A 25,442-nucleotide genomic window follows, 5' to 3' on the forward strand; every position below is an offset into this window, starting at 1 on the left:
AAATACTTACCTCCAGCTTATCATAGACTTCACCCATGTAGGCATCAGCTCGCAACTTTCCTCTTCCCCCCTGCTGCAAAATTCCTTTAAGCCTATTTTCCAGTCTAGTTCACTGAGACAGCTTGGTTTCCTTGTTTCATATCAGAGAGGTCAAGTAATATTTGTCCTTCAATGCCTGGCTTGCTTCACTCAACATAAGGTCCTCAAGATTCATCCATGTTATCACGTGTGTTTGTACTGTATTCCTTCTAATATTGTATGTATGTATATACCATATTTCATTTATCCATTCATCTGTTGATGGGCATTTTGGTTGATTCCAACTTTTGGCAATAGTGGATAATGCTGCTATGAACATTGGTGTGCATATATCAGTTTCTGTTCTTATTTTCAGTTCCTCTGGGTATATACCCAGCAGTGGAATTGCTGGGTCATATGGCAAATCTATAGATAATGTTTTGAGAAACTGCTGAACTGTCCTCCAGAATGGCTGGATCCTTCTACATTGCAACCAGCAGAGGACGAGTGTTCCCATTTCTCCACATCCTCTCCAACACTTGTAGTCTTCTGTTTTTTTGATAGCTGCCAGTCTTATGGGAGTAAGACAGTATCTTATTGTAGTTTTGATTTGCATTTCCCTAATAGCTAGTGATTTTGAGCATTTTTTTCATGTGCTTTTTAGCCATTTGTATTTCTTCTTTGGAGAAGTGTCTGTTCAGGTCCTTTGCCCATTTTTTTTTTTTTTTTAAAGATTTATTTATTTATTTAATTTCCCCCCCTCCCCTGGTTGTCTGTTCTTGGTGTCTATTTGCTGCGTCTTGTTTCTTTGTCCGCTTCTGTTGTCGTCAGCGGCACGGGAAGTGTGGGCGGCGCCATTCCTCGGCAGGCTGCTCTTTCATTTCACGCTGGGCGGCTTTTCCTCACGGGCGCACTCCTTGCGCGTGGGGCTCCCCCACGCGGGGGACACCCTTGCGTGGCACTGCACTCCTTGCGTGCATCAGCACTGCACATGGCCAGTTCCACATGGGTCAAGGAGGCCCGGGGTTTGAACCACGGACCTCCCATATGGTAGACGGACGCCCTAACCACTGGGCCAAAGTCCGTTTCCCATTTGCCCATTTTTAAATGCGTTGTCTTTTTATTTTTGAGATATAGGAGTTCTTTATATATGCAGGATATAAGTGTCCTATCATATGGTAATCAAATATTTTCACTTTCTTGACAAATTCCTTTGAGGTCCAAATGACTTGAATTTTGAGGAAGTCTTTTTGTTCTCTTGCTACACATGATTTTGGTGTGAAGTTCATGAAGCCATTTCCTATTACAAGGTCCTGTAGATGCTTCCCTACAATATTTTCTAAGGTCTTTATGGTCTTGGCTCTTAGATTTAGGTCTTTCAGCTATCTTGAGTTGATTTTTGTATAAGGTGTGAGATGGTAATCCTCCTTTCTTCTTTTGCATATGGATATCCAGTTCTCTAGACACCATTTGTTGAAGAGGCCATTCTCTCCCAGTTGAGTGGGCTTGGTGGCCTTGTCGAATATCAGATGACTGTATATATGAGGATCTATATCAGAACTCTCAGTTTGGTTCCATTGGTCAGTGTGTCTATTCTTGTGCCAGTACCATGTCATTTTTACTACTGTAGCTTTGTAATATGTTTTGAAGTCAGGTAGTGTGATTCCTCCGATTTTCTTTTTCTTTTTCAATATGTCTTTGGCTATTCAGGGCCTCTTTCCTTTCCAAATAAATTTCATAGTTGGTTTTTCTAGTTCATTAAAAAATGTGTTGATTTTTATTGGGATTGCATTGAATCTGTATATCAGTTTTGGTAGGATAGACATCTTAATAATATTTAGTCTTCCTATCCATGAACAAGAAATATTCTTCCATTTATTTAGGTCTTCTTTGATTTCCCTGAACAGTGTTGTGTAGTTTTCTGTGTATAAGTCTTTTACCTCTTTAGTTAAATTTATTCCAAGGTATTTGATTTTTTTATTTACTATTGAAATGGAATTTGTTTCTTGATTTCCTCCTCAGGTTGCTTATCATCAGTGTACAGAAATGCTACTGATTTTTGTGGATTGATTTTATAACCTGTGACTTTACTGAACTCATTTGTAAGTTCTAGTAGCTTTGTTGTAGATTTCTCAGGGCTTTCTATGTATAGGATCATGTCATCTGCAAATGGTGAAATTTCGACTTCTTCCTTTCCTATTTGGATCCCTTTTATATGTGGTTCTTGCCTCAGTGCTCAAGCAAGTACTTCTAACACAATGTTAAATAGAAGGGGTGATAGTGGGCATCTTTGCTTTGTTCCTGATCTTAGAGGGAAAAATTTTAAGATTTTACCATTGTAAATGATATTAGCTTGGGTTTTTCATATATACCCTTTCTCATGTTCAAAAAGTTTCCTTCTATCCCTTTCTTTTGCAGTTTTTATCAAGAAAGGGTGCTGTATTTTATTGAATGCTTTTTCTGCATCTATAGATATGATCATGTGTTTTTTTTCCTTCAGTCTGTTTATGTGGTGTATTACATTAATTGATTTTCTTATGTTGAACCATTGTTGCATACCACGAATGAAACCCACTTGGTCATGGTATATAATTCATTTAATGTGTTGTTGAATGCGATTAGCAAGTATTTCATTTAGGATTTTTGCATCTAGGTTCATTAGAGAGATTGGTCTGTAATTTTTCTTTCTTGTGGTGTCTTTGTTTGGCTTTGGTATTAGGGTAATGTTGGCATCATAGAATGAGTTAGGCAATGGTCCTTCTATTTGGATTTTTTGGAAAATTTTAAGCAAGATTGGTGTTAGTTCTTTCTGGAATGTTTGGTAGAATTCACCTGTGAAACAATCTGGCCCAGGGCTCTTCTTAGTTGAGAGGTTTTTAATGACTGATTTTATCTCTTTACTTGTGATTAGTTTGTTGAGATCATCAATTTCTTCTTTTGTCAATATAGGCTGCTTATGTGTTTCTAGGAATTTGTCCATTTCCTCTAAATTGTCTTTCTTGTTGGAATATATTTTTTCAAAGTATCCTCTTATGATAGTCTTTATTTCAGTGGGGTCAGTGGTGATATCCCCTTTCTCAGTTCTTATTTTGTGTATTTGCATTTTCTCTCTTTTTTTCTTTGATGGTCTAGCTAAGGGTTTGTCAATTTTATTCATCTTCTCAAAGAACCAGTTCTTTCTTCTGTTTATATTTTCAAGTGCTTTCTTATTTTCTATTTCATTTAGTTCTGCTCTGATATTTGTTATTTCTTTCTTTGGGATTACTTTGTTTTTTTACTAATTCCTTCAATTGTACAGTTATTTCTTCTATTTTAGCTGTTTCTTTTTCGAGTTATGAATTTTTGTTGCAGTACAGCTTTTGCTCCATCCCATAAGTTTTGATATGTTGTGTTATTTTCATTAGTTTCAATTGATTTCTGTTGAGATTTCTTCCTTGACCCACTGTTTTTCTAGGAATGTGTAGTTTAACTTCCATATCTTGGTGCCAAATCTGGGTCTCTAACCCCTGCAGATTTCCAGCTTTATTCCACTTTGGCCAGAGAAATTGTTTTATATGATTTCAGTCTTTCCAAATTCATTGGTATGTTCTCTGTGGCCTAGCATGTGGTCTATCTTGGAGAATGATCCATGTGCACTTGAGAAGAATGTATATCCTGCAATGTATTTGGGTATAATGTTCTATATATGTCTATGATATCCAGATCCTCTAACATTGTTCAAAGTCTTTGTTTCTTAATTGATTCTCTTTTGAGATGTTCTGTCCAATGGTGACAGTGGTGTGTTAAAGTCCCCCACTATAACTGTCAAAGCATCTATTCCTTTCCTTAGTTTTTGCAGTGTTTGCCTCCCATATGTGGAGGCGCCCTTGTTAGGGGCATATGTATTTATGATTGTTCTTTCTTCTTGAAAGATTATCCCTTTCACTAATATGTAGTGTCGATCTTTGTCTCTCACAATTGTTTTGCATTTAAAGCCTATTTTGTCTGATATTAATATAGCTACTCCTGCCCTTTTTTGGTTATTGTTTGTCTGTAATATTGTTTTCCAGCCATTCACTTCCAACCTCCTTGAATCCCTGGGTCTAAGATGTGTTTCTTGTAAACAGCATATAGGTGGGTCATATTTCCTTATCCAATCTTCCAATCTATGTCTCTTAACAGGTGAGTTTAATCCATTGACATTCAGTGTTACTACTTTCAAGGAATTACTTACATCAGCCATATTTTCTTTGGGTTTGTGTTTGTCATATGTTGTTTGATTTTTTTAAGGTCTTATACTCTCCTCCAACTCTGTCTCTCCTGTTTTTTCTTTTCTCCCGCAGAATTCCCTTTAGTATTTCTAAAAGGGCAGGTTTCTTGTTAGCATACTCTCTCAGTTTCTGTTTATCTGTGAATATTTTGAACTCTCCATCACTTTCAAATGCTAGCTTTGCTGTATAGAGTATTCTTGGTTGGAAATTCCTTTCTTTCAGTACCTTGACTATGTCATACCACTGCCTTCTTGCCTCCATGGTTTCAGATGAGAAATCAGCACTTAGTCTTGTGGAGCCTCCTTTGTAAGTGATGGTTCTCTTTTCTCTTGCTGCTTTTAGTTTTTTTCTTTGTGTTGTATATTGGATAATTTGACAAGTATATGTCTTGGGGTAGGCCTGTTGGTGTTTATGCTATTTGGGGTGCATTGTGCTTCCTGGACATGTACATGCATCTCCCTCAGTAAGTCTGAGAAGCTTTTAGCCATTATTTCCTCCAACACCCTTTCTGTCCCCTTTCCCTTCTCTTCTCCTTCTGGGATGCCTATAGTGCGTATGTTTGCATGTTTTGTGTTGTCATTCAGGTCCCTAAGTCCCTGCTGGATTTTTTCTATCTTTTTATTGATCAGTTCTACTATCTGTTTGATTTCAGATGTACTGTCTTCCAAATCACTAATTCTTTCCTTTGCCTCTTCAAAGCTGCTGTTATTTGCTGAGAGTATATTTTTGATTTCTTGGATTGTGCTGTTCATCCCCATCATATCCGTTATCTTTTTGTGCATGATTATAGTTTCTTCCATATGCTCCCCAAGTTTTTTCTTAATATCCTTAATCTCTTCCTTCATTTCATTAAATTGGTCCATGAGACACGTTTTGAGAGCTTCAGTTAGTTTTTCGGTATTCCACTCCTCTTCCTGGTTTTTAGTTTGTTCATTGGATTGGATCATGTTTTCCTGATTATCGGTGTGGTTTGTAGTTTTTTGTTGCTGTCTGGTCATCATTGTATCTTGATGGGTTGATTTAGTTGATTAGTTTTTCATGTCAGGGTTCAATTAGTTGTTGCTTTTGTGTGCATGTTAAGCCTTCCCTTTGTCACATTGTTCTTCTTATTCTATTTCCTTGTTGTTGGCTAATTTCCCTTGAAGGAAAATATTAGAACCAGAGACAGCAAAAGGGGTGAGAAAAGAAAAAGATAATAGTAGTATTAATAGTGGATGTTAGCAGAAGAACCATGTGAGATCTAGGAGAATGGATATTGAACTCATATAAGCTGTGTGGGGTTATAACAGTAAAAAAAGTGGAGTACCTAAAATGGGTAGTAAACTGAATATAGGCAGGAATATAGTATGAATTAAAAGGCCAGTGTGGTCTGGGGAGAGGTAAAGAGAAAAGAAAGGACAATAATTAAAGAGTGAATAAAAGATAGAAAACAGAATATAGGTGTTAGAGGTAAAAAATCAGAAATATTGGGGGCTAAATGAAAAGAAGTGGAATACAAGAGAAACAATAAATGATGGAGGATAGAAAGGTGTAAAGGAAAAGGGACAGAGTCGGTAGCCAAAATTAGTACACACAGGAAGTAGGAAATGGAGGGCAAGGAAGCATAGCAAATAAGAATTGTTGCCTGCAGCACCTAATATAAAAAAAAGAGTAAAAAAGGGGGAAAAGAAAAGGGGGGGGGAGCAAGCAAGAGAAAGAGAAAGGTTAAAAAAAGAAATAAAAGGGCCTTGGGGGGATAAAGAGGAAGGAGAAACAAGAAAACAAGCCAACAAGAAAGACCAGACAAGTCCTCAAGGAAGGAATCCTCTTTGCAATTGAATAAACTGCTTAGGAGTCTGACCTTCCCCCTTTCTCCCTTCCTCACTTCCCTCTCTCCCAGGGTAGGATGAAGGCTGTGTGAGGGCTCCCAGAGGATATTCAACTCACCTCAGAAAATAATCTCTCTTAATTTCTTGAGAGAGAGTACCCACCCCTTGCCAGGAACCCTAAATATGTTTTTGTAAATCTGCCAAGCACAGCCTACTGTCCCTCTCCCTTAGGTGTGCTGCAGAGGGGCTAGTTAATTTTGTGACTCCACATTCTCCCCGACAAAGTTTCCTATCCCAGGGCGTTTCGGTAAATCAGGGTCTCTCAGCAGATTTGCCTCTCCTCTCTCCCTAGGCTCTCCCCAAGCCAACTGATATCCTCCTCCAAACTCGGTAAAAGGGGGTGACCAGAAAATTGAACCTGCCCTCCTTGGGCCCCTCTACACCTCCCACCTAAACCCTCCCACTCCCGAAGTTGGCCCAGTGGGCTAGGGCAATGCCAGGTTCCCGGGAGTACTGGGTTTGGTAAACAGATGCCCGAGAAAATGTGGATTCGGGGTACGTGGGTCTGTGAGATGTGGGTAGTGGGGGTTCAGGGAATACGGGCTTAGGGCTCACGCGTTTAGGGGAACACAGGGCTTGGGAACTCTACCTTGTGGCCAGAAATTCTCAGGGAAAGCCCTTTGCCCTAGAGGGAAGGGATTACCTTCTCACAGCTTCTGAGTCAGTGTTAGAAACCCTCAGTTTTACCTTGAGGGAGCACTAATTTTGTTGCAGTCTCTCCAGATCGACATCCAGACACCTCCTGCTTTGTAGTTTCCTGAAACAGCTCCGGCAGGATGGCGTCACCACTCAGCGGGACCTGGGGTCCATGTCGGGGTCTTTCTTGGAGAACTGTGTGGATGCTGTTTAGTCAGCTGGCAGGATCTTGGTGGTCCCTGTGTCCAGCTCGCACACGCACTCCTGGGACTGCGGGGTGACTGCAGGGTGGAGGTCCCTGCTCCTAGCAGCCTGGCTCACCGTAAACCGTAAAGTTCCCTTGCTGGTCCTGGTACAGGCACTGACTGCTGGCCAGTGGCTCCCGCTCTGGCGCTCCCTCCCACTCTCCTGTTACTTTCATATTATATATTATTTAAAATTATAATTATATATGTTTATTATAGAAAATTTGGGTACCACAGGAAAATACAAAGAAAATAAAAGTTAATTTTTCTGTGTATTTTAGAAACTATCCACGTGCTGGTGATTTTCCTTCCCATCTCTTTTTTCAGGGTATAGATGCTTCTCAACAAAACTTGGGCCATGTTATGCGTATTGTTGTTTATAGCCTGCTTTCCTGGTTAACGCTGCTTAAGAACATTTTCCCATTTTATGAATCATTCTGTAGATTTAAAAAACTATCCATTGCTGTATATTTTAAATATTGATTAAACGGATATCACTTACAGTAGAAAACTGCTTTATGCATATTTTGGGGTATATTTTTAGGACAAATTCAGAATCTTTTTTTTTTTTTTTTTTTTTTTTTTTTTTTTAAGATTTTTATTTTATTTATTTAATTTCCCCCCCTCCCCTGGTTGTCTGTTCTTGGTGTCTATTCGCTGCGTCTTGTTTTGTTGTCAGCGGCACGGGAAGTGTGGGCGGCGCCATTCCTGGGCAGGCTGCTCTTTCTTTTCACGCTGGGCGGCTTTCCTCATGGGCGCACTCCTTGCGCGTGGGGCTCCCCCACGCGGGGGACACCCTTGCGTGGCACGGCACTCCTTGCGCGCATCAGTGCTGCGCATGGCCAGCTCCACATGGGTCAAGGAGGCCCGGGGTTTGAACCGCGGACCTCCTATATGGTAGACGGACGCCCTAACCACTGGGCCAAAGTCCGTTTCCCCAGAATCTTTTTAGTTTATTGATTTTAAGCCATGAAAAGTAACGCATTCTAATTTGTCCTTTCTAGTGATTATGCTTAAGCTTTCTTGTCTGTAATAATTTATCTTTATAACACCATCATCTTGGTCTGTACAAGATGCTGAATTAACACCTCATTTATCTAATACCATTAAGCAACTTTGCAAATAAATTTTTCATTTAACTGAAACTGACCCTTAAGCGTTCATTCTTAATGTATGCTTAATTGTAAACATTGTGAATGAAAATCTTTCTAAAATGTAATATCTTCTTAAACGTAATGAAAAATAAAAATCACAATTTAATCTCTTCTGGATAAATCATAAGCATCATTATAAACACTAGTTAATTGTACAGTCAGTTTTGCTATAATGCTATATAGGTGGTCCTAAAAGTCAATATGCTGTGCAATCTTATGCAGTAAAATTACAGGAAAAAATGGGGTCAGGGATTATAACACTCAAAAAACTTCATTCATCATGATATATCTAAAGAAAAAAAAGGTAGTAACTGAATACAAATTGTAGCAAAATAATACATATATTAAATAGTTAAGAAATAAATAGGTAGTATGATAAATTATGGTACTTTCCCTTGAAAAAGACCTGAAACTTGCTTATGGACTAAGGAGTTGCAGCTTGTATTATTGTGAAGAGGTAGAAGGAGGATTACCTGAAATTTGAAGTGTTTTTTTGCAATGAAATCACGCATAATTGTGTGATGCTCAAATTGTTCCCCGATGTGTCACTCTTGGAACAAATGCAAGCATTATAGCAGAACTGAACATAATGTGTGGTAATACAGTGATGTTCTGGGGTACCTGAAGTGTGATAATCTGTTTGCCTCTATCCCAAGTATAGTTAATATATATAAAACACTTAGAGGAGAATTTGTCTATATACGTGTTGGCAATAATAATATCAGTAATAATAAATGATGCTTATTGGTATTTGTGGAGTTCAATATGCCTTTTAGTCATAACTTCTTGCTGTAGTGATGCTTCCTATGTCCTCTAACTGACTGATTTCTCAAAGCTCTCGTGGCTTGTAAATGAGCTTATCATGCTTAGAATTATGTCCAAGGTAAGGCCCAGAATGAGAGAGCCTGAAGGGTACACAGGCTTGAGGTATGAATTATCTGTGGCATCTGTTTTACCTATTCCAAGTATTCTTATCTTATTAATGAGTTACTACCTCTGTGTCCATTCTTAGGATTGTTGGGAAAGTAATTAAGTTAAGGGACTATCATGCTGAATTTTCAGATTTTCTATTCTATTATATTAAAAAAAAAATGAACTTGGCTTTCTCTTACCATTCCCACATACAAAAGTGAAGTATGCTTAAATTTATTGATCTGAAGAGTGTTTAAAAGTTGTTAATACTTTTCTTTAAGCTGTTCATTTGTATTTACAACCACCTCTGTGCTTGGGAGATGAGCTCATCTTTGGGAGGTGGGGCTGGCAAGTGCGATTTCAGAAGACCTTCCTTCCCAAGTCACAGCATAATTAGAAGTCCAGATACTTCCTCACTTCCTTTTTATGATTCCCGAGAAAGACACTTTAACATGAACAGTTGCCTAGAAGCCTTACTAGTTCCTGCCTTAGGAACTTTAATAAGGCAACAGATCAAAATAGATTTCGAAAGTCTTGTTGGTATTTTATGAAAGAAAAATAGCTTACATATCACATCATTTAGGTATTTCAGTGAAACCTTTATTTTAATTACGCAGAGGTACTTTGTATAGCTATGGGGTGTTTTGATTTTTAATTTCTAATCTGTGAATTTTACATTTTTGTCTCTACACAATTTCTAGATATCTTTGAGCTGCCGACCTCCTTGTGTGATTGCTGTTAATTAACAAACTGTGTGTGGGAAAAGGGAGCCTGCCTTCTTGAGCTTTCTACCAAAGACCTGGGGAAAGTAAGTAATTTTCTAACTTGCTTTAAAATTTTTTTCTATACTTCACACCAAAAATTAACAACATGTCTGTAGCTTTTCTACTTTCTTTCATTACTGGCTTAGTAAGTTTTATATGTGCTTATGGATTTGAAACTTAAAAGGGGACTCAGTAGAGCTCTTTTTAAAAATTCTTTCAGAAAATCAGGATGGCCTTCTTCATTCTGCCATTTCTTTTGGGTTTCATAAACTAAGTCCTTACGGTTGTATAAAACCGTTATCAGATTTGTTATGGATGAACTAAACTTCAGAGGCATAAAAATATAATGCAATGTGCTGTGACAGAAAGGTGACCTCAGTTTTCTGAGTTTCTGGTGTTTTAGACTTTTAGATATTTTGGATAGTTATTTGCTTTAGAATTTTAAAAGAAGGGAATCCACTTCATTATTTTCTTGTCTGGAAAGGAAAACAAGATGTAGAGCTGCTTGCTCAAGAAGTTGTTATGTAGTTTGGTCTTGGAGGTATTGATGTACCTCTTGGTTTTTTTATTTTATACTTTTTTGATGTACTCTAAGATTTTCTAATTGGGACGACTATCTGAGTTCTGTCTTTTAGGAAAAAAAGCTTGGTGCTAAAAAGTTCAGTTTGAATACCTAATCTTTAGAAGTGAAATTGACCTTAATGACAATAAAGTCACTCTACTTTTTTGTAGATACTACTTAGAAATATGATTAACCAAATGCCTTTAAGAATGTAAACAAAACAACACACACACACATACATGTGCACACAAATCTCCTTTCTGGCAGGCTCCAAAAACAATATTATTGAACTTAGGAGGAACCCCTCTTTCATTAAATGACTAGGTAGCTTTTTGAACTTTTGATGCCCTGTGTCCTCTCCATTTCTTACAGTAGAAATGAGCTAGTTGAATCATGCTTAAAGCAAAGCAAGACCAAAATTGCTCTAGAAATTCCATAAAAGCATTAAATAGTAAGATAAGATTTTATAGATTACATTGTTAGTTTGTGTTTACTATAAGTTTACTTATAAATTGTATATTATTTTGTAATAATTTCTGAGGACTTCTGCTAAAACATAAAGCCTTCAAAAGCAAAAACTTTGAAACTTTTCTCCAAAAACATTTTCTTTAAATTATAGCAAATACTTGCAGTAGTAAAATACTATTGTCAGTGGAATTACAAAAAGGCAAAATATTTTATAGGAATTTATATAGTTGACTTTTATAATCTTGCAATCACATATTAATCTTAAAATAAAGGAAACCCTAAGTAATATGGTGGTTATTCCATCGTGAAGGAATATTTTAAAAAGGATTATGTTGGATGTTCCCAATTCTCCCATAGACATAAAATGAAGAAGGCAGAAGATTAATTTTCTGGGCTTCAGGGTCCAGATACTTGCAGTAGTGTTTAGATTGAAAAATATAACTCAGCCCCTATAAAATAGCTACTTAACTTGTCATTCAAATAATTTAGCATTTCTTTAAAATTTAATATAGTCACTGGTGAAATATTTTCCTTCCATTATACCAAAATGTTCTTTTTTGGGATACATTGTGCATTGTTGTAAAAGTTATTTTTCCATTTTGTAGAGGCAAGGCATCTTGCAGGACTTTTGTTCATAACGATAAGTTAAAAACAGCCCTTGTGTTACCAAGGGTATTGTGGCAAAAAGATCCTGCCCACTTAAACTGAATGTTTATGGGCATGGAAGAATGTTCATAATTGAGACTTAAGTTAGAAAAAAAGGGGGAAGGTGTTGATATAGAAGTATGCTCCACATTAATCTAGTTCTGAAGAACTGTTTTATAGAAGTTATGAAAGGATTTGAGGGGCAGGGTTCCATTCTGAAATTTACAAAAGTCCTGAGAGAATGTTTCTGACAGTACTTTGAAAACTGCAAGAGTATTGCTTTCTTTTGGAGAAGGCATGTACCCAATTTTTGGGAAAATTTGGAATCCCTAGCAACCTTCAAACTGCTTTTTAACTCTTTTTTGTTTTATGCTTTTAATTTTTTTCTTAATCACAAAAGGGTTTCCAAGGTCTTCCTCTTTCAAGCATTTCATTTAATTACTTGAGGTAGATTTTTGGAAACTTGAGTCTGTAGTATTGACAAAAGGTAGCTGCACTGTTGGAAAATTAGTCATGGATTGTTCTAAACGAAATGAAAAATAACTTCTCTTTAAAAAATCCTATTTAACACATGTGTGTTCACTTTTATGTTAATACTTAGAAAATATACTCCAGATTGCTTGGTAACTTGCCTTTTCCACTTAATAAGTAATGACTAGCCACACCAATAAATACTTACCTACAACATCAGTTGTAAGTGAAAGAGAAACCATCAGATGTCAGCTTTCTGTTTAATGTAAGGCTACCCCAGCTTTCAGTTGGGAAGGAGTATAAATATGTTATGTAGGATTTTCATTTGAGAGCAGAGACTAGAGTAGGATTTGCCTTCTGTAGGCTCTGCATGTTTACTGTAACCAGGCATATTCTGAATAGGAGGCTTGTGGGACTAAATATCTGTTCCAAATTGTGTCACTGGCTGACAGGTACTGTGTATAAAGCATTGTGTCTTCTTGGATACATTACTAGGGTGCAGGTGACATATTCCTCCAGCCTGCCTGTCTTCAACTGTGCCTCAGGATTGTTTCACCTATACATTTCTCCCTCTCAAGAAACTCTGAATATCTCAGTGAAGTGGTGGGTACAGAAGGAACTTTTGGTAGATAATGGAGTACAATTTGTTGATGAGCAAATTACAATCCAAATTGATTGGAGATACAAAATGTTTTGTAGACCTTTGCATCCTTGCACATTTTTAAGGTCATTTATTAAACCAACATTTTTTTTTTTAAAGATTTTTATTTATTTATTTATCTCCCCTTCCCCCCGCTCCACCCCATCCCACCCTGGTTGTCTCTTCTCCGTGTCTTTTTGCTGCGTCTTCTTCTTTGTCCGCTTCTGTTGTTGTTGGCGGCACGGGAATCTGTGTTTCTTTTTGTTGTGTCATCTTGTTGTGTCAGCTCTCCATGTGGGCAGCGCCATTCCTGGGCAGACTGCGCTTTCTTTTGCGCTGGGCAGCTCTCCCTCTGGGGCACACTACTTGTGCATGGGGCTCCCCTAGGCGGGGGACACCCCTGCGTGGCAGGGCACTCCTTGTGCGCATCAGCACTGCACATGGGCCAGCTCCACACGGGTCAAGGAGGCCTGGGGTTTGAACCGCAGACCTCCCATGTGGTAGATGGACGCCCTAACCACTGGGCCAAGTCCGCTTCCCTAAACCAACACTTTTTGAACACCTACTTTGTGCCGGACACTGTGTTAGGAGCTTATTATTCAAAGAGGAATGAGATGTGTCTTTCCTTTAAGGAACTTAAATTTCAAATTCAGATCCATATCTATTTATTCGGCAAGTACTGTATGACCAGCAGGGGCCTGGATGTTTTTAGGTGAGGTGTTGGACCAATAAAATTTAGTAATGATCTTCACAGTGCCCTTTCCCCCCAAAATAAGTTAAAATAGCATTTTCTAATCTTTTAAGTTTTTTTCTCCCACTGTATATTCTTAAACTTTTGGTACCTTCTGTTACTTATTAGGTTAAATGAGCAAATATTTAAAAGCCAATAAATATCCAACATTTATTGATAAACTAAGAACAATGATTTTATAAATATGTGTGTACATTTTAAAAATATTTGGGAATCTGTGTATGCATAGTATAGTCATAATTTCTCCTAATAGAATAGTTTACATGAACGAATGTTAAATATATCACATTTTTATAGTGTTCTGTCCTTAGATTAGCTCTACCGTCTGAACGTGTTCGGAAGCCATAACATTGTTACTTGATCTTAATATTTCTGGGGATTGGGATTATCGAAGCTCAGGGATAGAGCACCTGGCCCACGTTCACACAGCTAGGCAGTGTTTGAGTCAGAACCAATTCTGAAACATCAAACATCAAAGCCCATGCAATATTCTCTTGGTTTTCGTGAGCTGTTGGGAAAGGCAGACTCATCAATGCTGTGGGTGTGCCGAGGAAGGGGCAGTCATTTCAGCGGAGGAATCAGGAAATGCGTCTGCTGCATTGTAGAGCTGGCACTGAAATAAGGCTTGAGGGCTAATTGGAAGTTACAGGGGAAGGGGGAGAACAGCTGGGCTATAAGAAAAGCATGTGGAGGGATGGAAGCCCATGGTGTGTTCAGGGAGTAGTGAGGACTCCACGTGGCCAGGGTATGGGGCATGCTGGAGAGCATGGTAGTGGCTGAGATTGAAAGACTGGCCGGTGCCACACCAAGGAGGCATGTGTGTGCCACCCTAGAGTCTTGGGGTTTCTAAGCAATCAGTAGCCATCTAAGAGTTTTAGAGTAAGGGAAGTGACATGAGTAGGTGGGAGCTTTACAAAGATCAATTGGGAAAGAGAAAACTGGAGGCAGAAGACTCCAGGCCGCTGGCTGAGGATGTGCAGACTGTCCACTGCACAAGGGGTGGGGGACTGATACCCGTCCCGGATGTTGCTCTCTAAGCAGTGCCCTCTTAGAGGTGAGCCTGCCCAGGATGGGCACTGTTTAAAATTCATACTGTCAAATGCTCTACTTTCCTTTTAATTGCTTATTAAATAATTAGAGGGGTTAGAAAACTAATGAAATAACAGTGTACCCGAGTTTCTAAGAGTCCAGAGGTGGATGTGGTGGCCCATTTACTAACTGGGGACCTTGGCATGTTCCCCATTCTTGCAAACTTGTTTCCTTATCTTTAAAGGAGAGTCAATAATTCGGACCTACCAGGGCCCCGGACTGACCGACTGAGAGTGTTGGAAAGAGAAGGATCCTCTGAGTCACGGAGAAATGATGGATCTGGGGCTGGAAGCTTCTGCTAGCGATTGTTTAACCCTGAGTGGGTGCTGGGAATTTACTAAGAGCTTTACATATTTTATCTTATTTAATCATTATACCAGCCTTGAGAGGTCGATGACAGTACCATATTTTAACGATTTTGAAACTGAGACCCAGGGAGGTTAAATAATTTGTCTTCTGTTGCACAGCTAGAGAGTGGTAGAGACAAGACTTGAACCCAGGTCTGTGTAAGACTAAAGTTTATGCTCTTAACCACTATATTATGCTTAGAAGTAATCTTTTCTATGTATTGAACTTGATTTTCTTTCTTTTTTTTTTTTAAAGATTTATTTAATTCCCTCCCCTCCCCTCCCCCGGTTGTCTGTTCTCTGTGTCTATTTGCTACGTCTTGTTTCTTTGTCCGCTTCTGTTGTCGTCAGCGGCACGGGAAGTGTGGGCGGTGCCATTCCTGGGCAGGCTGCTCTCTCTTACACGCTGGGCGGCTCTCCTTATGGGGCGCACTCCTTGCGCGTGGGGCTCCCCTACGGGGGACACCTCTGCGTGGCGCGGCACTCCTTGCGCATCAGCACTGCGCATGGGCCAGCTCCACACAGGTCAAGGAGGCCCGGCGTTTGAACCGCGGACCTCCCATGTAGTAGACGGACGCCCTAACCACTGGGCCAAGTCCGTTTCCCAAACTTGATTTTCTTTGCTAACACATCCTGATTTTATCTTTTGTAAAGATCCCTGGGATTGGGTTTCATTAATTGTTTTTTGTCTTCTATAGCTCCTTGCTCAATAAAAGACATGTTGATAAGAGAAATAATCTCTTAAGATTCCTTCTATCTCCTGAAATTCAGTAGTTCCTTATGATATATGTAAACTTAAGCTGCAGTTACAGTCAAGAAAAACTTAAGAAAGGGCTCATTGAGACTTTAGTTTGGCATCCAGATTGTCACTAAAGTTTTAGGGAATGCCTAATTGCCATTTTATTTGAAAAGTAATTTGTGACTTGCAAGCCCTTTTTTTTTTTTCTTTTTTAAGATTTATTTATTTTACCCCCCTCCGTTCATTGTCTACTCTGTGTCCATTTGCTGTGTGTTCTTTTGTGTCTGCTTGTATTCTTTTTAGGTGGATCCGGGAACCAATTCTGGGAACTTCTGGAGTGGGAGAGAGGCAATCATTCTCTTGTGCCATCTCAGCTCCCTGGTCTGCATCTCTTATTGGCTCTCCTCTGTGTCTCTTTTTGTTACATTATCTTGCTGTGCCAGCTTTCCACATGGGCCAGCTTGCCTTCACCAGGAGGCCCTGGGTATTGAACCCTGGACCTCCTATATATGGTAGACAGAAGCCCAATTGATTTAGCCACATCTGCTTCCCATGCAAGCCCTTTTTGAAGTGATCAAATTGAGCTTGCTACTTCCATGGTGTGAAATGCATAATGCACAAATGTTTTAAATGATGTATATGTATTTTTAAGTTTCTCTTTTTTCCCCTCCCCCTCCCTCACCCTTCTGTTTTTGCTGCCTGTGTCCATTCGCTGTGTGATCTTCTGTATCTATTTCTCCTTTTGTCTTCTTCTCATCTTTCTCCTCTAGGATTCACTGGGATTCAATCTTGGGGACCTCTGATGTGGAGAGAGGTTCCCAGTCAGTTGCGCCACCTCAATTCCTGGTCTCTGCTGCGCTTCACTTTGACTCTCCCCTCCATCTCTCTTTTGTTGCGTCATCATCTTGCTGTGTGACTCACTTATGCGGAAACTGGCTCACCGTGCAGGCACTTGGCTCGCCACACGGGCACTCCCATGGGCTCTCAGCTCACCACACGGGCACTCAGTTCACCGAGTGGGCACTTGTCTCACTGCGTGGACACTGGCTTACTGCGCAGGCACGCTTTATCTTCTTTTTCACCAGAAATCCCCAGGGATTGAACCTGGGTCCTCCCATATGGTGGATGGAGACGTTATCACTTGAGCCACATCCGCTTCCCTTAAATGATATTTTGCATCCATAAAAAATGTTACACTGTCGTTCATGCAAGTGAGGACCTCAGTTGTAAGTTCATGTGGACCCTTGTGATGGTCACTCTTGTTTGGTTTCTACTGAACTGAGGTCCAGGGCTTGCGGTTATCTCAGGTTCTAGTGTCAAACTGTGAAGGTTGCTTGCCACATTAAGTCTGTGGCCCTTGGCAAAAGAGGATGGGTTAAAAAGCAAATGAACAGCAAAAAAGGTTGTGATAATAGATTTGAATAGATTTATGTGCCTGCTTTAGTAGGAATTTAGAGGAAAAAATCTGCATCCAGATGGGAGCCACTTTTCTTAAGACACTCCTTAAAGAAGGTTGAAACTGTGAACTTGTCAGACAGAATTTGATGCTTCAATATTATAACCATGCTTATCCCAGGATGGCCCTTTGCTGCTTTTAAACCAGAGTTCCCTTTCTCGTGTAACTGCCACATCTGCTTTTGTGAACTGTAAGGAGTTAATTTTCGGCTTTGCTTCGTTCTCTATCTGCCTGAATAGGGTAGGAAATGATGGCTTTTAAGAAAATGGAAAATGTTACTTGAGATCAACATTACCTATGAGCTTTGATAAGCTCTGGGGTTTCTATCCTCTTCCAGAGTAGCACAAGTGAGCTGTGAGAAAGAAAATGCACCTCTAGGGAAAGTTCATAGCTCATCTCTGCCACTTTTACTGGAAAAGAGTGAGTTGAGGACCTCCAGATAGCTTTCAAAGCCTCCATAGATGGTAAGATTCCGGCGTGCTGGATATAAAACACAAGGGGGTTTCTTATTCCCACTGGCCACCGCCTGCTGTGGAGGGGAAGTAAAATAGCAGCAAAATGGGTCTCTTAGAGCTTTATAGCTGTTCAGCAAAAACACAGACTTTTGCCTGGCATGAAATTAATTTCATAAGTTTTAAAGTTATGTTAGATAAAGTTAGCAAAGATCCATGATGTTTTTCCCTTTTAAGGCTTTTTAAAAATTTTGGATTGTTGTAAGAGCAAGCGCAATTGTAGTCTGTGGCTGCTTACTTATACACTTTAAAGCAACAGCTTTAAGCAACTGGACCTGTATACTCTTGACAGTGGAAAGTGGGAGCTTTCAATACATGTTGAGCTTAAAAACCATTTCCAGGCTTGCTTTCCCCATTATGTGATCTCTGTGAAAAAGGTTCTGCTTCCTGTATTGGTAATCTCTTAATACTCTGATAGTTTGCTAGGGAGGATGAAATCAGATTATATACCTTTCCCTTGTACTAGTGAGCTAATTGTTTTCCTGCATTTAAAAGTTAAACTCTTGCTTTGGATGTTCAACTGCAAACAGTCTCAGGTTGTATATTAATAGCCCTTGAAATATATTTGTTGTTTGAATGAAGATCAACTTTGGCAAATTACGTTGTGACCTGGAGCCACAGCACAGAATGGCAGTTTATTCTTTCATTCAACAAACATTTTTGGGTCTCTGCCAGGCTCTTTACATAAATTGTTTTCAAATCTCACATATTACCACAAAAACCTTGCTCACTAGGTAGCTAGCTCTGTTACTGATAAGACAAATTAGGCTTGAGTAATTAGAACTTCTTTATAGATAAGAAAAACAAGCTACATTGTGTGATTAGCAAACTCCCTCAGGGTCACATTGCTATTGAGTGACTGGGGACTTTACCTGGAGTTTCTGGCTCACCCCAAAGCTGTTATTACAATGGGATAGCCTTTTTAAGCTGCGAGACTCGAGGGAGTCAAGATCCTGAGGAAGTTGGAATTAAAAATTTTTGTTAATCTTAAACCTCTCATTCATTCATGATATTTATTTATTTTATTATTATTATTTTTAAAGATTTATTTTTAATTTATTTTTCTGCCCTTCCCCCCTCCCAAGTTGTCTGCTTTCTGTGTCCATTCGCTGTGTGTTCTTCTGTGTCCCCTTGTATTCTTGTCAGCAGCACTGGGAATCTGTGTCTCTTTTTGTTGCGTCATCTTGCTGTGTCAACTCTCCATGTGTGTGGCCCCCCTCCTGGGCAGGCTGCACTTTTTTCGCATGGGGCAGCTCTCCTTACGGGGCGCACTCCTTGTGCACGGGGCTTTCCTACGTGGGGGACACACCTGTATCTCACCACACTCCTTGTGCACATCAGCACTGTGCGTGGGCCAGCTCACCACACGGGTCAAGAGGCCCTGGGTTTGAACCTTGGACCTCCCATGTGGTAGGCCGATGCTCTATCCATTGAGCCAAATGCACTTCCCCATGATATTTATTGAGTGCCTATTTTGTGTAGACACTCTGCAGTGTTCTGGAGATTCAGAGGAGGGTAAGCCATAATTACTTCCTCACCAGCTTCAAGGAGGGAAAAGGGATGCTAAAAAGAGTGTATGATACGGTACTCCCCCAAAGGGACGCAGTGTTTTAGTTGAGAGAGCTTTATAAGGTTTTTTAAGGTGTAGAGATTCTGACACCATAACAAAAGTTGTTCAGTTTATTTTTCTTTAATATCAGTATATTCACTAAATTATCTACAAAAGAGACAGATGGGTAGCTTCCCTATAATGCTTTGCAGTTGAACACCTTGCTTGAGCTACTTTGGATATGCAGAAGTGGAGGATAGAGTGAAACTGCACTGTTTGTTTTTTGTTTTTTTTTTTAAGATTTATTTTTTTTTATTTCTCCCCACCCCTTCATTTTTTGCACTTGCTTTGTCTGTTTGCCTTCCTTGTTTCTTTGGGAGGCACCAGGAACCAAATCTGGGGCCTCTGATGTGGGAGGGAAGTGCCTAATTGTTTGTTGTGTCTCTCATTATGTTGTTTCTTCTGTCTCTTGTTGTGTCAGCTTGCTTTGCCTGCCTGTTGCATCAGCTCCTTGTCCTGCTTGTCTCTTTAGGAGGCACTGGGAACCTTCACTCCCTGCTTTGTTGTTTCTCTTCTCATGTTTCTTGTTGCATTATCTTGTTGCATCAGCTTGCCTTGCCTGCCTTTTGCACCGTCTTCTTTAGGAGGCACTGGGAATTGAACCAATGAACTCCCATGTGGTAGGTGGGAGCTAAATTGCTTGAGCCTCATCCGCTTCCCTGTACTGAGTATAAAACAAAGTCTTGCAAACAGAATGTTTGTATGATCATCTGGCAAGGAGTATCTAATTCTAGTTTTGGATTTCCCACTTAGCCCAGTGCCTAGTACATAGCAAGTACCCAGTAACTCTGGTTGATTGGCTCAGTGATAGGAAATAAGATGGGAAAGAGAGGAGAAAGGAAATACATAGGAAGGGGAATAACAAGTAGAATCAAAGAGGAAAGTGAGATAGGAATACAATAAAATGACGACTGAGCTAAGGAGAGCACATGCATATGATGGACTTAATCGAAATGTATAAACTCTATTTCAGTAACCAGGGAGGTAGGAACCTGTGCTTAGCTAATCTGGAAATGCCTTTGAGCTTTGGGGTGGAAAGAGACTGCAACTTTCTTTTGGTATTCTAGTTTCACTTTTTCTGGCTTTCTGCCCACATATGAGCCCCCGGTACCCCCTCTTCCCCACCATGGTCTTTATTTTATTTTCTGTGTCTTTCAGCTTTTAAGTGCAATATTTGGTTCTTTGAAAAGTTGGGTGACCGTACATGCTGGTTTGCTGGGACAGTCTTGGATAAGTCTGTTGTTCAGAATAGTTGTTGATAGTTTCCACTTCAGGATCAAAGTATCCTTGTTTTGCTGATACACTAAGTGGCCACCCACCTAGTTAAGGGAATTTGGTAGTATGCTGTTTCCTCTTTTCCTCCCTCCTAACCTCCCTCCCTCTCTTTCTTTCCTTTGTAGCATTCAGACTACTGTGATGAAGTAACTTAATTTGGATGTATTATCAGGAAATTACATATTAGGCTAGTTTCTGATGTCTTTTAATAAGTAGGAAGAAGAGAGAATGAGTGGGAGCTAAAAAGAGATAAATTGGTTTCAACAAAATGAACTTTAACTACAACTAAATGCTGGCATAGTCATATGGGAAAGGGCATTTAAAGGTTATTGTGATAATGGGCAGTATTTATAGAATCTGGTATTCTTGGAGAAAATCTTGTTGTCAGCACTAGTTTTGATTTAGAGTTTTGGTATTTCCATAGCAGTGGTAATTTAATTCAGATGCATTTTCATTTATTCTCTAAGAGAAGAAATAATTTCTTAAAACAAAGGTTTTGCCAGAGGTTTAAAGAAATGGCTGGAAGAAAAATTGTTAAAATTCAGATTTTTTCTTTAAATCTTTTGCTAAATTGTGTCTTTTGATGAAAATTTTGATTCTATTTTAATGAGATATTCACATAAGGACTCTGAGAACATTAATAGAATATATATTGGGGTTTTTCCTCTGAATAAATAGATTAAATTAGCTTTTTAGATTTTATGTGTGGATTTGAAGGAACAAGCTAGTATTTTGTCACATAAATGTATGTAAAAACTGTCAGTATTCAGGTAATGCTTGACAATAATTGCAGTATGAGAGTTGGATGTAGGATTAAAAAAATGTTTATGACCAGTCTTTTCTATAATAATATTTTATGATATAAGTGATGTATTTACCTTCAAATCCCTTAGTTACTTGTTCCCTGCAATATTATCTTTCATTGGAGGGTGGATTTCCAGTGTGTAGAGGGACTATTTTGTATGTAATCCTAAAATTCCATCGATCTTGGAGTTAAGTTCTGGCTGTCTGTGGGGATACTTCTTTGAGCCTAATTTTCACAGCATATATAAGGATAATAATAATATTTACTACTTAGAGTTTATTGAATGGAAATTTAATAATTTCTGAATCTGAGATAAACCCTAAGGGTATAACATACCTTTAGTGTTCTCCCATGCTCAAGAATTAGCAGCAGCTACTGAGGACGGAGAGGTATGTGTGATTGTTGGAAGGGTGATAGTCAAAATAGTTAACCAGTTTCTGGCCTGTCAGAGTGGATGCTGGTAAAAAATTATGGATGATCATTGTGATGCCTGCCTGCTGAATAGGAGCCTGATTGGTTAGCATCCAGAAATCTGTATTTAACTGGCGATGCTGGGAAGGAATCTCATTGAGTCTCCCAGTTAAATAAGTGCTCCTTCTCTGAGATGACCAAGAAAGGACGCCATCTTCAGATGATGAGGGGAGCCTGGCTTCGTGCCTAGGTTCCTGTCCCAAAGGCTCCCCTTTTCTTTGGGGATCTTGCTAACCATTGCTGTCAGCACTATGTAACTCTTCGGGACTCTGCTTTCCTATTTTCCACTCTGGAAACATGTCCTCAATTCCCTGTAGCACATAGAAGTTGAGTTTATGACTTTAAACAAAACTCCGAGTCCCATAAAATGGACCGCTCTATGTGGCAGCTCTCAGGCTCGGCAAGCCTAGGCCCATCCTTACGGGGCCCTCTACACAGCCGCCTCCCTGCGGCAGCTGTCCCCAGAAGTCACCATTAGGACCGTCCAGGGATTAAAGAGACTGAGGCCTTGGGCAAGGGAGAATTTCCATCTTCTTTCTGTGTCTTATCTCAGGATCTGTCTTTTCCCAGGATAACTGACATTGGGAAAGGTCACCTCCCACAGGGCATGCTCTACACCCTTTCCACAGGGGTGGGACTGCAACAGCCATCGATGCTAAACTCCGGTATTAGTACAAAAGCTACCCATTTAATCCTAGGAGGTCCCATTCCATAGGGTAGGGGTGAGTTGCTTTAACCCTAATGGGCATATAGTCACATGGGTAAGAGTCCTCAAGAAACCAGGTTGCAGGAATTTTTTCTGCTGACACATCAAGGTGGGTCAGATGAAAAGTTTTAAAAAAAATCAAAATATTATTAAATATATAATAATTATATATGTGTAAAAAACCCTCTTATGATTCCATAATCTCTCTTTTTTTTAAGATTTATTTATTTATTTCTCTCCCCTTCCCCCTCCCACCCCGGTTGTCTATTCTCTGTGTCTATTTGCTGCGTCTTCTTTGCCCCCTTCTGTTGTTGTCAGCGGCATGGGAATCTGTATTTCTTTTTGTTGCGTCATCTTGTTGTGTCAGCTTGCTGTGTGGGTGGCGCCATTCTTAGGCAGGCTGCACTTTCTTTCATGCTGGGCGGCTCTCCTTATGGGGCGCTCCTTGCACATGGGGCTCCCCTACACAGGGAACACCCCTGCATGGCACGGCATCAGCATTGTGCATGGGACAGCTCCACATGGGTCAAGGAGGCCCAGGGTTTGAACTGCAGACCTCCCATGTGGTAGACGGACGCCCTAACCACTGGGCCGAGTCCGCTTCCCCATAATATCTCCTTAAAGTACATAGTATGATTTCAGGAACAGATTTCCACTTTTCTGTATCATATGATGGTAATGATAATTTTTGAGGTTCTGGGGCCAGGGATTGAAACTGGGACCTCATATGTGGGAAGCTAGCACTCAACTACTGAGCCACATCAGCTCCCCTGAGTTGGTTTTTTCATTTGTTTGGTTGTTGTTTGCTTTTGTTTTTAGGAAGCTCTGGAAACTGAACCTGGGACCTCCTGTGTGGGAAGCAGGTGCTCAACAGCTTGAGCCACATCTGCTCCCTGGTGATAATTTTTAACATGGTCCTGGTTTGTGACAGCAACTGTTTTTGGAGCCTCAGGCATCTATTCTTGAAAAAGGACCTGTTATTTGAAGAAGGGAAGGACCCCTAGAATAAGACCTATAAATGGCAATATAACAATTTTACAGAATATTTAGAATGGGAAAACTACTTTAATCTCCAAACTTATATACTTATACAAGTATTTTTTGTATATATTCTATTACAGTCTTTTTAAAATATGTGTACGTATTTTCCTTGGCTATAGTTAAGGTATACACTTATCGCTTCCACATTGCAGGGGTAAGGGGCTTGGTGCCATCACAATCCGGAAAATCTGTGTAAAGGTTTTTGGCTCTCCCTTTGCACTAGAGAAGAAATCTGAATTTCCTTCTTTTTCTTTTTTTGGGTATTTACGGTACCTTTTTGTAAAATCTGGATATATTTATGGTATTAGAAGATAAAATATGTTGATATTATATAATACTATATATATTTTTTATGCATTTCTGAGTTTCTAAACTTTTTCTCTGTCATCTGCAGGCCTTCATGTTTCTGCGGCTTCCTCGAAACTCCCCCAAAATTCCCATTTTATTTCTTATGCTCACCTGCGATATATTGAAACTGTGATAGGGAAAGTCCCAATTCGGAAGGGAAAACTGTACGTCCTATTTTGATTCTCTTATTTTTTAATACTGTTTTTAAAAGTTTTTCTCCGTTACAGGCCTCCATATTTATAATTTTTAATAGCTCTGTAATCTATCCAGTGGTTGACCATAATATAACTGCATACTGCCCAGATGTTGAAAATTTAGATTTTTGCCCTTTTCTCCTGATATGAATAATGTTCCAAAGAACACTTTTTTGCATATTTTGATTGTTAACTTTAAATACATAAAAAACTGTATTTATGAATACAATTATACAGAATTATAGTTAGTAGTCTTATCCTTATATTCAAATAAATCACCAGATAAATAGCTACTGTTGTAGCACCATTCATTCATTCATCCATCAGCAATATATTGAATTAGTACGTATTTGGTAGGTGCCACATCTTAAGGGTTCAAAGTTAAATACGGTATACCCTGTGACCTCTAATATTTCATACTCTATTGGGAGACTCAGACTTGTTAAAAACAAAAAAGAGCAAAACTGCAGTGTGATGAGGAATGTTGGAAAGATATAGACAAGAGTTCCTTATTTCATGAAATTGACAGCCTTGTTGATTGGTGTCCTTTAAGATGGAAGAGATGTGGACATAGTCATGTCATTTAAAATAAAGTTTGGACATTTCCTCCCCCACCTTTTAGGTTGAGCACATTCTCTTGGGATCCTGGGCCAAGCCTTCTCTCTGGAGCATTGCAAGCTCCTGGAAGGCAAGGTTTTCATTGTATCCTAAGCACCTGGCATGTTTTTTGGCACAAGGTAGCATCCCAGAAAAAACTTGCTGAGTAAGTGGAGTTGAGTAGTTAGCCAGTGTGGGGCATTATGGAAGATCATCCTACAGGCACTTCCCTGATGAGAATTTTCCCTATAGCCAATATGGTTCAAGCAGCTTAAGGAAAAGCCCAAGGTAGGGAGGAACTGGAGCTCCCGGGCGGCATGAGCTCGCCTGCCAAACAGCTGAGCCACCTTGGAAGTGAATGCTCCAGCCCCAGTCCAGCCTCCAGCTGCCTGCAGCCCCAGCCAAGAGACATCTGAGCCAGCCCTGCCCAGCCAGGACACACCCAAATACCCATGGAGACTAACAGTAAAGCTTTATCATTTTGACCCACTAAGATTTATTGTTCAACCATAGATAACATACATCTTCTTGCTTCAAATCCAAGCTTTTTTTTTTCCCCCAGCCTACTGGCGAACTTTTAAAATTAGTTTAACCTTCTTTTTTATTATGGAAGTTTTTTATTATGGAAGTTGTATGCTGAAAGTGCAGAGACCGCTATTCTTCCTTCACATGCAATTTTCCCAGTTACTAACACCTTGCATTAGTGTGGTGCCTTTGTTGCAACTGATAAAACAATAGGGTTATAATTATGCTATTAAGTATAATTATACTATTGGGCATAGTTTACTTTGGGGCTCACTCTATTTTCCGGTCCTGTGGTTTTTTTCTTTTAAAATTTTTGTTCCAGTAACCTGTAACCTAAGGTATTC

The 25,442-nt window shown here is 39.6% G+C and overlaps 1 protein-coding gene across 17 annotated transcripts in view; it reads left to right on the forward strand.

Moving 5' to 3' along the window:
* Positions 1-25,442, forward strand: part of APBB2 (amyloid beta precursor protein binding family B member 2) — a 394,104-nt gene that overhangs the window by 118,224 nt on the left and 250,438 nt on the right. For all 17 annotated transcript variants that reach the window (XM_004448704.4, XM_012529782.3, XM_004448702.4 and 14 more), the window contains one exon: positions 9,785-9,891. The gene's annotated coding sequence lies outside the window, so the exon portion shown is untranslated. The remainder of the gene's footprint in view (positions 1-9,784; positions 9,892-25,442) is intronic.

The sequence above is a fragment of the Dasypus novemcinctus genome, chromosome 1 (genome assembly GCF_030445035.2).
Source record: "Dasypus novemcinctus isolate mDasNov1 chromosome 1, mDasNov1.1.hap2, whole genome shotgun sequence".
NCBI classification, from domain to species: Eukaryota; Metazoa; Chordata; class Mammalia; order Cingulata; family Dasypodidae; genus Dasypus; species Dasypus novemcinctus.